Source organism: Oncorhynchus tshawytscha, linkage group LG06 (genome assembly GCF_018296145.1).
Source record: "Oncorhynchus tshawytscha isolate Ot180627B linkage group LG06, Otsh_v2.0, whole genome shotgun sequence".
Lineage (NCBI taxonomy): Eukaryota > Metazoa > Chordata > Actinopteri > Salmoniformes > Salmonidae > Oncorhynchus > Oncorhynchus tshawytscha.
In genome coordinates, this window is record NC_056434.1 from 53,779,015 (window position 1) to 53,790,785 (window position 11,771).

Here is an 11,771-nt window from a genome sequence, read left to right on the forward strand (position 1 = left end):
AAGAATCTTACAAATTCTCATAAAATAGATTAAGGGTTTTCAATTAATGAAAGCACATTGGCATAATTAAATTCCAGTAACAGTGACAGGGGAAAGGGCTGGGTGTGGGAAGTGCATGGGAAAGTGTCAAGCAGGAGGAGAGGAAGAGAGACAACTCATCTAGCATATGAGGTGAAATATAAAAACAGCGTTGGAGTGGCATATCACATTTAACAAACCAAACATTGAAATACCATTGCAGAAAGTAAAATAAAAACCCAAACTGGTCCATGCAGCAATACTGGTATATAGTAAAAGAGGGTATACTGCCTATCCCTGCAGTGGTGTTTCACCCCCAGTCCTTAATATCCCCAAGTCCTGTGTTAGAGCCTATATAGCAATTCTACTGTCATCTCCACTTCTAGATAACAGCAACAACAACCTCTTTTTACAGTGTGTAGGGATTCACCCATACTGGTCGCAGATTCAAATGTTTAAGTTCAGAATGCATCAGTCTGCGGACCCCAAACCGATCCAAATGTAGAATGCATTGGTCAGAAAATCAATTACAACTGTTAGGCATTGCCAATTCACTAAAATGTTTTGTTCATGTTACTTTCTTTCTACCTTCTGAAAATACCTAAAGTGACGACTGATGCGTCCTCTCCTTCAATGTCAAACTAAGCATGTAACTGTGTTGATAGTCATTGATCTACAAGTGATTTTGCATGCCGAGTAACCCCATGGAATATCAGTAGCCTAGTCAAACTGGGCACAGTGCCCAGCTTTAAGCGCTGACCAATGCCAGATATGCGGCCTGTTCCTGATCTTGCACATCTGAATGGCACTTTCAGCGTTTATATACATCCGTCGGCATACCGTGAATAAGGCCAAGTTTACATTGGATCATCAAGGCTTCTCATGGGTTTTAACACACACACACATATGCTTTGCTCCTCTCAGTCCACCCTGCCTGTTTGCCTGCACGATCCCTTCCCTCTGTTCACATGGCAGAGCAATCGTTGCAAGGCACTACTGTGTCGTAGCTCTTAATATGAGCAGGATGTAGTGTCAGTTTGAGTCTCACACTGAGACCAGATACAGTACACACACACACACACACACACACACACACACACACACACACACACACACACACACACACACACACACACACACACACACACACACACACACACACACACACTCCTTCACCTTGTTGATTGCCCCATCTATCTCTGTCTATTCCTCCTTTGGTTCCCCGTGTCAGCATTATTGTCATTATGTTTTTCATTTCCAGACGCAGTCCTGTCCTGTTCCATGCCCATTGTTAATTAAATGTTCACTCCCTGTACTTGCTTCTCATCTCCAGCATCTGCCCTCACATTATTAACGTGTAAGGACAGGATTGATCAGAACCAGATATCCTAGTCGAGCACATAAAAACATGTAGGCCTAAGTACAGTAGCAGCAGATACTATAGTCTACTACACAAAGCACATAATCCTTAACACTAGAACTGCTAAAGCAGCCATTTGGACTGCTCATTAATCAAATGATCTTATTACTCTGCCATTTTTAAAGTCATGGCCCCCTCTGTCCTTGACTTTTTCTAAATATGTCGATATAACACACAGTCAATGTTAGAATCTTAATATCACAAACTGAACTGGAGTTCTAACCAGTTTTAGGAGGGCATGTAATTTTTTTGAAAAGGGGTTATATGGTAGGAGACCCAGGAGGACCCCATTACTGAGAGAGAGAGAGAGAGAGACAGAAGAAAGACTGCAATTTGCATATTTTTGGAAAAGCACACCATCTCTATTTCTAAAGAAAACAAAATAAAGCCCTAAAAGAAAAGAACACCTTCCCTACAGTCAAATATGGTTCAGAGATGTTTTGGGGTTGCTTTGCTGCCTCTGGCAATGGGTGCCTTGAACATGTGCATGACATCATGAAATCAGGAGAATACCAAGCACAGGAGGTTGGTGGCACCTTGACTGGCACGTGATAATGGCTGGAGCGAAATAAGTGGAAAGGTATCAACAACATCAAACACATGGTTTCCATTTGTTTGATGCCATTCCATTTGCTTAGTTCCATCCACTATTATGAGCCATCCTCCCCTCTGCAGCCTCCACTGATACCAAGGCATTTTGGAGTGCAGTGTCGGACACAGTGTCCGAAAGCTCGGTCTCCATATAAGGTCAATGACCCAAACACACTTCGAAAAGCACCCTGGATTGGTTAAAGACAAAACGCTGGGCTGTTTTGAAGTGGCCAGCAATGAGGCCAGATCTGAAAACTTGTGGAGAGATCTGAAAACAGCAGTTGGGAGAAGGCACTTTTTTGTTTTTACATACACTAGGTGTACAAAATAGGGATGCACAATACATCGGTGAACATATCGGAATCGGACAATATTAGCTAAAAATGCCAACATCGGTATATAGCCCCGATGTCTAGTTTAACGCCAATGTTAAAAACCGATGTCTAAGCTAACGTGCATACCTATATAATGTAGGTACAGGAAGTAATGACACCACGTAAACGTTTGCGCTACACGTGCAACACAGCATTCCGAACCTAGCCCACAATGTCTGCTGTGTGGATCGAGCAGTCATTTGAAAGAGTAAGATATTTTCAGTGAGACAACTCAAAAGCAAAATCCATTAATGCCAAGATAATGGAATTCATTGCCCTTGACAATCAACCGTTCTCTGTTGTGGGTGTGTTGGCTTTAGCGACTGGTCGAGCACTGGTACATACTAACATTACCAAGTGCGCTATTGTTCAGATGTTGCCCTACCGGAGTTACACAGTAATAGAGTCACTGCTATTAGCTTCACGACATACTATATACTATAACACTATTTTAACACTATTTGACAATAACACTATTTGATGAGATAAATAAGCTTTTAATTTGACATGTCAAATAACACTATTATAGAATGTTGTGTGTGCTGAATTTACACATGCAAGCCAAGCTCCACCACTACTATCAGTAGAATTTGCAAAGCTGTACAAAAAAGTCTGCAAGCAAACACCTGCCACAAATTATGTGTTTACAATACAGTTGGCTAGAAAGCATTATATGTCCGACCGCAACTTCTGGGGTAGCTAGCTTTAGCTTTGTACCTAGCTAGCACCAATATAACCAGCCTGAAAACAATGACCAGTAGAAACTGCAGACATTTTGATTATTGTTAGCAATGTGTTGGAGCCCCCCCCTTGGGTTGTGTCGTGGCGGAGATCTTTGTGGGCTATACTCGGCCTTGTCTCAGGATGGTAAGTTGGTGGTTGAAGATATCCCTCTAGTGGTGTAGGGGCTGTGCTTGGCAAAGTGGTGGGGTTATATCCTTCCTGTTTGGCCCTGTCCGGGGGTATCAACGGATGGGGCCACAGTGTCTCCTGACCCCTCCTGTCTCAGCCTCCAGCATTTATGCTGCAGTAGTCTACATGTCGGGGGGCTAGGGTCAGTTTGTTATATCTGGAGTACTTCTCCGGTCTTATCCGGTGTCCTGTGTGAATTTAAGTATGCTCTTTCTAATTCACTCTTTCTCTCTTTCTTTCTCTCTCTCGGAGGACCTGAGCCATAGGACCAGGCGTCAGGACTACCTGGCATGATGAACCCTTGCTGTCCCCAGTCCACCTGGTCGTGTTGCTGCTCCAGTTTCAACTGTTCTGCCTGTGGCTATGGAACCCTGACCTGTTCACCGGATGTGCTACCTGTCCCAGACCTACTATTATTTGACCATGCTGGTAATTTATGAACATCTTGGCCATGTTCTGTTTATAATCTCCACCCGGCACAGCCAGAAGAGGACTGGCCACCCCTCATAGTCTGGTTCCTCTCTAGGTTTCTTCCTAGGTTTTGACCTTTCTAGGGAGTTTTTCCTAGCCAACGTGCTTCAACACCTGCATTGCTTGCTGTTTGGGGTTTTAGGCTGGGTTTCTGTACAGCACTTTGCGATATCAGCTGATGTACGATACGAAGGGCTATATAAATACATTTGATTTGATTTAGGAATCCTTGTGAGTAAGTATTAGCTAGGTTGCGACTTGTTGTTCACCTATTGAAATTGAACTTCAGTTTATGAAAATAAATAGCTAGCCAGCTACTTAACCCTGTTGCCCAAAGCTAACATTATAAGCAGCTAGCTAGCTTCATCTGGCTAGTATAAGGCTCGACCGGACCGAGTTATGTGTTGTGAAGCTAGCCACAATAAGGATTAGGCACAATAGTGCCAAAAATAGTTTTCAAAAAGAGTACAACTAAAATAAGGAACTTGCAGAAGTACTTGCATGTCACTATGATTTACTTGCTGAGCATATGGAAGTTTATACTGTCTTCTCTGGGATGTCAAAATCAATTCAAAAAGATTTGATAACTTCCATCGCGTCATCCATTAAAAGTGAGATGAAAAAGAGGGGTTGACGTAGCGCATTTTTTCACACCCGCTCAAGTAGGCTTTCCACTTTCCTCCGGTATTTATTTAGCAAAGGTAATAACCCATCATCACTTCAGACAAACACAAGCAAAAACTCTTTCCATAAATGTTGCAGCAGCCTAGGCACACCTAAAGATTTGAGATCTGACATGCTGTATTGGATGAAACAGAGACGATTTTTCAGTCTGATCAACTGTATGCTACTAATAAGAGCAGCTGCATACAGCCTTTGCGCCCTGTTCATCTGGTCAGGGTAAACTAATTGGTTACATTTTGTATTTATAGTCCATTTGTTTGTGAGAAGAAAATGTGATAACATTTTGTTTATATTCAAACCTGGGCTGGCTAGACTGCCTCAACCTTTTCAATCCAAAATTATTAACTGGAATTAATCAATCAACATAATAGTGATGACAGACTGAGTTCATTTTTAATTAGGCCTGCAGTTGCATATGTCTGCACTATGCAAACATGCAAAAAGCAAGCCGTATGAGTTCTATTGTCTATCAGTTGTTGTCTCTGTGTCTGGGTAGAGGAAACACCCTGCTGGTCTAGTTTAAATATAATTCATATGAACAAATATAAGGTAGCTGCAGTTTGACAGGGTTTTCAACCCCCCCCCAGGACCAGGATTTTTTTCCAGGAGGTTTTTAAAACCATGTGACCGGATTAGAAAAACTGGTCCTATAATGGCCCGTACAAAACATTGTTTAGGTATGTGGATGATCAGGGCTTTATCCAGGAACATTTAACGGGCTACATCAATGTGTCAAGTGTGCGTGATGGCAGTCTGTGTTAGACTTTGTGAATTCTGAGTTTAACTTCATGGAGAAACTTTTTGACCAAACCTATGGTGGAGCTGTTGTAATGGAATGTATATGCTTTTTGTCTTCCCAGTGAAATCCTGTCCTGCTCTCAGTGGAAGAGTTGAGCTCTTCTCCTACACCCTCCATCCATGATGAGCCTGTCCTGCACTGAAGCCTCTGAACACCTCAACCCCTGTCCTGCACTGAAGTCTATGAACACCTCAACCCCTGTCCTGCACTGAAGCCTATGAACACCTCAACCCCTGTCCTGCACTAAAGCCTCTGAACACCTCAACACCTGTCCTGCACTGAAGTCTATGAACACCTCAACCCCTGTCCTGCACTGAAGTCTATGAACACCTCAACCCCTGTCCTGCACTGATGCCTATGAACACCTCAACCCCTGTCCTGCACTGAAGCCTCTAAACACCTCAACCCCTGTCCTGCACTGAAGCCTATGAACACCTCAACCCCTAGCCTGCACTGAAGCCTCTAAACACCTCAACCCCTGTCCTGTACTGAAGTCTATGAACACCTCAACCCCTGTCCTGCACTGAAGCCTATGAACACCTCAACCCCTAGCCTGCACTGAAGCCTATGAACACCTCAACCCCTGTCCTGAACTGAAATCTATGAACACCTCAACCCCTGTCCTGCACTGAAGTCTATGAACACCTCAACCCCTGTCCTGCACTGAAGCCTATGAACACCTCAACCCCTAGCCTGCACTGAAGCCTATGAACACCTCAAGCCCTGTCCTGTACTGAAATCTATGAACACCTCAACCCCTGTCCTGCACTGAAGTCTATGAACACCTCAACCCCTGTCCTGCACTGAAGTCTATGAACAGTGTTACAGAGATGAAAATATCCATTAGAAATGTAGGCATGGGTTGCTAATATGACTAGGATTGTGAAAGAAATAAAATAAAGTTTATATAAAATAATTTCCTCCACGGATATGGTCGGATTTTGGCTAGGCTACTTTAAAGTAAGGTAGCAAAACGTTCAGGTTTCAAACGATTAAGTATATCTTTTCATACTACCTCCAGCTCCTTGCAAAGTGGTGTGTGACGTGCTGATGAAGCATGCCTTCCATTGTCTGTGCATTTGGTGTTTGAGATGCTGCCATATTTTCCGCTCAAAGGCTCTGTATCTGTATGCTGTACACATGTGATAAATAAGATACATAACGAATATACTGTACACACACGCGCCAATTTAACTTCACAAAATTATGCTAATTACCCTATAGACCGATAAGCATGACCTGTCAAATGTATTTCCATCGACTGGTATTTAAGTAAATGAATAGGCTAAAAAGCATTATTTCATAATGGTATTTTTTCTTCTTAATTGTCAGGCGGCAATTTTACTTATCAGTTTTTCTATTTTTGGGGGGGGGCAAAATCAGGCTATTACCAGCTAACGGAAACCCTGAGTTGAACACCAGTTCTTACATTGATTTGGACTCGGTCACAGAAATGGGAAGTGCAATATGTATTTATTGCCGATTTCAAAGTGCCATGTGTTCTTTTCTGCTAAATCCTCTAGAGAGCAGAATTTGAAAGAACAATACTCACAAAACGATACCAAAAAATATATATATATATATATATTTTTTAAAACAACAAAATGGGATGTTCTAAGTCCACAAAAATGCTTACACTTTAATTCAGGTGCGCCCAAGCCAGAAAGTTGTGTTTGGCTGGAGGTGTTTCTGTAGCGCACATGTGATGGAGTTTTCAAAACAAATGGCCACTGGATTAATGCAAATAATCATGATTCTGCCAGGTAGGCATAAGCTACTGTGTTACCTTTTAATTGCCTTCCTATCTACCTGAAAATGGTTAGGCTATCATTAGCATTTCTAACGGTTCCACAAAGTGGTAGACGTGTGACCCGATTCAGGAAACCAGGCGTATGTTGCAAGTCACGACTTCACAGGAGAGCCATTTGAACATTTATTTGTATCAAAATGCGTTTTTTTAGCAGAAATGCCTTCTGGAACATGTGAACTTTCATGTGCCTTAATAACAAACTTGTATGCTATCTGTAAATATGAGTAAAATTGTTAAATTAAGAGCCTTGTTGGTTAAGCTACAGAAAAAGTTGGCAACCTTCCCACTAGCCATGATTGGCTGAGATAATGAGTGGGCTGGACTTGCCGAGAGAGGATTGGTCTGCCATATAGATGGCTTCTGTCTATTTGAGCTGGTCAGTCTGTGTTGGTAATCCTGTTGAACGAACCTTTAAAAAAAATATATCAAGTAATTGAGCTGCATATGTGTTGCTCTCCATTTTCTGGAGGAATCGAGTTTTGAAATCAGTGGAATTAGAGTATGATAGCTAAAGAGAAGGAGAAAACACCTGTCTCCGGATTACGTCTTCAATCCAAGGGCAACCGTGGCATGGCATCCATGACAAGAAGATGTGTCCATCATGCATGATAGATAGTCTAGCTAGCTACTTTTCAGATATTACACTTTTCTAATTTTGACAGAAAGTGGTTCCATTTCAAGCTAGTGTACTGTTAGCCAATTAGCTAACATTAGCTGATTGGCTCCCTAGCAGCAGGGACTGGGAGACTAGTCAGGACCGAGGGAAATTTAGCTAGCAACAGCAAGCTAGCTAGCTAAATTGCCATAAATGTTTGCTTATCGACCTGTCCCAAAATGAATGTAGTTGGTTCAGAGTTGGTTTTGATATTTCAACCACCTGATTGCGTATGGTATGGGAGGACAAAATCAACATGGACGGACGGACGCACGCACGCGCGGTCTGGTCAACATGTAATGCAACAATGCTGTAACGTTAGGCGATATGCATCTTTCAAATGATTATTATAGCACACCGCACATCATCGTCGTTAAGCTGGAAAAATTATACAGAAAGGCAAAGCGACAGCAGCGAACAGCCTGCTCTGCCCCTGTCGAGTCTGCTGCTACGTTATGCTTTTAGCTGACTCAACGTTACAATGAAGCAGTTGGTGCTTTGGAAACAAGCTGAAGTTGACTGCTGGGAACATGTCCACAACTTCATCAGCAAGTTGTCAAACTATTGTAAATAAGTGACAAATGTATGTGTGCAGTGCCCAACATCCTTAGCTAGCTAGCTAAAATTCAATCCATGTGTTTGTCATTGAAGCTAGCTAGCAGCAGGCAGGCTACAACAAGCTAAATCAGCTGATGCTTAGTTTTGCCCCAGTGCCTGTGTTTCATAGTGAGTGAGTCATGCACAAGACAGGTAGCGGAACACAATGCTCGCAAATGGATTGTCTTCCAACTGACACAAATGGAAGTGTCAGTTGAGAAGTGGAGTGTGCAATGTTTCAATGCTCATTTTGGCCAAAACACTTGCAGACTCAAGTGATCACTATTGAACACAACAGCAAGTGGCCACTTTATAAAGGGCTTAATGGCCAATTGTTTGGTTTCAGATTAAATTCAGCCTATGACTGTGGTACTCTTAGAAAATAAAAGGTTCTACCTGGAACCAAAAAGGGTTCTCCTATGGGGACAGCAGAAGAACCCTTTTGGAATCCTTTTTTCTAAGTGTTGATAGAACTTAATTGCCCCCTAGCGGTCATACGAAATAGGACCAGATTATGCATAGTGCATGTGGAATTTTATGAATTTTCTCAACGTTTTAACGGAAAACCGATTAAAGGCGTTAAAACGTTAATACGTGTTTTTCTATTTGTCACATCCATAATATTCACATCTGTGAGTCCATTACCCTTGCATGGTACAGCCCTCCCTCTGGGGTTAAATATTTTAGTACCTTGTTATGGGTCCCCAGCGTTCTCCGTTTAACAACAACTGTCAGCTCACAGGAAAAATGGAGGAGGCACATGGACACAGAATCCGTTTACACCAAGTTGTATTGCACCAAGCCAGGAGCGACAACATTCTTGGGACCATCTCTCCAGACCAAGGCCAAAGCAAATGAAAAAAACACAATTTATAGATTGTGTCAGCTATTCAATGCAAGAAGTGTCAACTTCACAAATCGCCCAACGGTTATTGTATTGTAGCTAACGTTATACATACAGCCAGAGGGAAAATGTTCCTACAACTTTCTTTCTAATCACCAAATTCAACCAGGGCGCATATAGCGCTCACTCATCGTTTCTCTATCTACCCGAGGCTTGACAGCTGTCCATAACTTCGGGATGTGATGGGAAGTTCCACTTTGCCTAGCACATTTCCCTATCAAATGTTATTCACAGTAAATTACTAATAGCTAGCTACAGCTACCTAGCGTATGGCTCATTTATAAACCAGATAACTTTAGCTCTATTCAGAAATGTAAACTAGCTAGCCATATTAAGTTAGCTATATAGCGTTCTGACTATCATTAGAGTTATCAAAATACCTCGTGACTTTGTCTAATATTAACTAATATCTAATAACCCCACAAATAAACAAATACTTACTTTTTGGTGTAAAATGTGTAGAGAACAGTTGGCCGTCTTCTTGTCTGTCCCGTTGTGCGTGTGAGAGAACGGGATGTGTGTCAGTGACAGGCCACGCGATTGGCTGTGAAGGCGTGGTAGATCCCTCTTTCATGTCTGTAAAAAAGTCATACTGTACAGTTTGTTAAATGATAGGCCACTGCAACATGTTTCTCTCTCTTCTCTATGAACATAATACTTTAAATGTTAAATTTCATGTTGTTCTTACTGTTCTCTTCAATAACACGATAATGTCATTTTTAAAGGCCTTCAACTTAACTACACAAAATTAAGAAAGTAGCCAACTTCGCTCATGCATGAGTCATTAAAAGCAAATAAATAATGAGCTCACCCTTTACATTGAATATAGTTACACTAACATTAATCAGTTTGTTGATTCCATCCTCAACATGTGGTTTTTACTATTCAGCTTCCTGTTTACAAAGTAACCACAGAGAGAGTGTCACACGTGTTGAATACATAGTTCACAGAGTTGCCAACAGTCATAGATAGAGGAGTGCCAATCAGCCGATGGAGCCATGCGTCCACCCTCCTGTCTGACTCCCACCCTGACCACTGATACCACCCTATAAAAGAGTTAACCTGACCATATCCCGTAAGCATGCTGGCACATTGAGTGTGGTAGGGGTGTGTCGATGTGGGTGGGCGTCTAATAAATCCATTGAATATACACCATCACAAAGAAATCTACAGGTACTGTAACTGCCCAAATAAAGGAAACACCAACATAAAGTATCTTAATAGGGCGTTGGGCCACCACGAGCCAGAACAGATTCAATGTACCTTGGCATAGATTCTACAAGTGTCTGAAACTCTTTTGGAGGGATGCGACACTCTTTTTGAATGAGAATTTCCATTATTTGGTGTTTTGTTGATGGTGGTGGAAAACGCTGTCTCCGGCGCCGCTCCAGAATCTCCCATAGGAGTTTAATTGGGTTGAGATCTGGTGACTGAGACGGCCATGGCATACATGATTTGCATTGGTTTTCATGCTCTTCAAACCATTCAGTGACCACTCGTGCCCTGATGATGGGGGCATTGTCATCCTATGAGGGCATAGCCATGGTAGCCAAAATAATGGCCTGCCCAGCATGTTTATATATGAGCCTAAGCGTGATGGTATGTTAATTGCTTAATTGACACAGGAACCACACCTGTGTGGAAGCATTTGCATCACTCGGTAAGTGTTTCCATTATCTGTATTACTAATACATTTAGTCAGGTCATGACTAACAAAAGACTAATAACATGTATTTTCAAAATAAAATAATATATTTTGAGTTTAACTGTCACTGGTATGTGCAGCCTTTAGGCTACAAGGCTGAGCCATGCAAATGAAATCAATAGTTCTTCTTTTGTTCATTAAACAGACAAGACACTTACATTCCCCTGCCTTGATCACAGTCAACACGCATATTTTAGATATAATGGAATATAAAATATAAATAATATTTTTCCCACACAACTTGAGTGCTATGGAATATATGGAACCGCTGTCATATAGCCTAGGCTAATTTAAAAGTAGTATTTTGAAACAGAGCCCATGTCCTCATTTTTATAAAAACACTAAATCTGCTCTTTCCGATCATGTTAAACAAAAAATCTAACCTGGATTTGAGAAAACATTTTCTGATCCATGTTAGATGTGATTACCCCATCGTGCACGTGCTCTCTTTTCAAATTCCCCAGTCCACATGGGCTATTTTGGCTGAAGACAGATAAACTACACATCGCTAGTAGGCTAAGTTGAAAATGTATGCAGATCAAGCTATCATTTACTAGCTAAATATAAGAGCATTTAAATAGTTACCTGTCAAATATTTTTTTTAATATATGAAATTGCAGTGTGCATTCCCCCAGGCTAAATGCCAAAGCATTTCTGTGACAATATACTAGAACATCTCAAGGACAGAACTACACACAGTTAAATGGAGAGAATAAATGCATTAAAAGCATTTCTGTGAAGCTTTGTGATTGACAAGAACAAGTGTGATGTCTGACAACAGAATATTTAAAATGTAATTCGTGCCAATGCTGCATCAGCTTTATGGCTACA

General features: G+C 41.6%; 1 protein-coding gene across 2 annotated transcripts in view; it reads right to left on the reverse strand.

The window, feature by feature from the left end:
* LOC112232482 (CD82 antigen) overlaps positions 1–9,784 on the reverse strand; it is a 44,872-nt gene extending 35,088 nt beyond the window's left edge. The window contains exons 1-2 of one of the 2 annotated variants that reach the window (XM_042323403.1): positions 9,677–9,759; positions 9,022–9,161 (exon numbers count right to left, since the gene is read on the reverse strand). The gene's annotated coding sequence lies outside the window, so the exon portion shown is untranslated. Of the gene's footprint in view, positions 1–9,021; positions 9,162–9,676 lie in introns of both variants that reach the window. The other variant, XM_024399512.2, reaches the window with a different exon arrangement.
* Between the last annotated feature and the right edge of the window lie 1,987 nt (positions 9,785–11,771).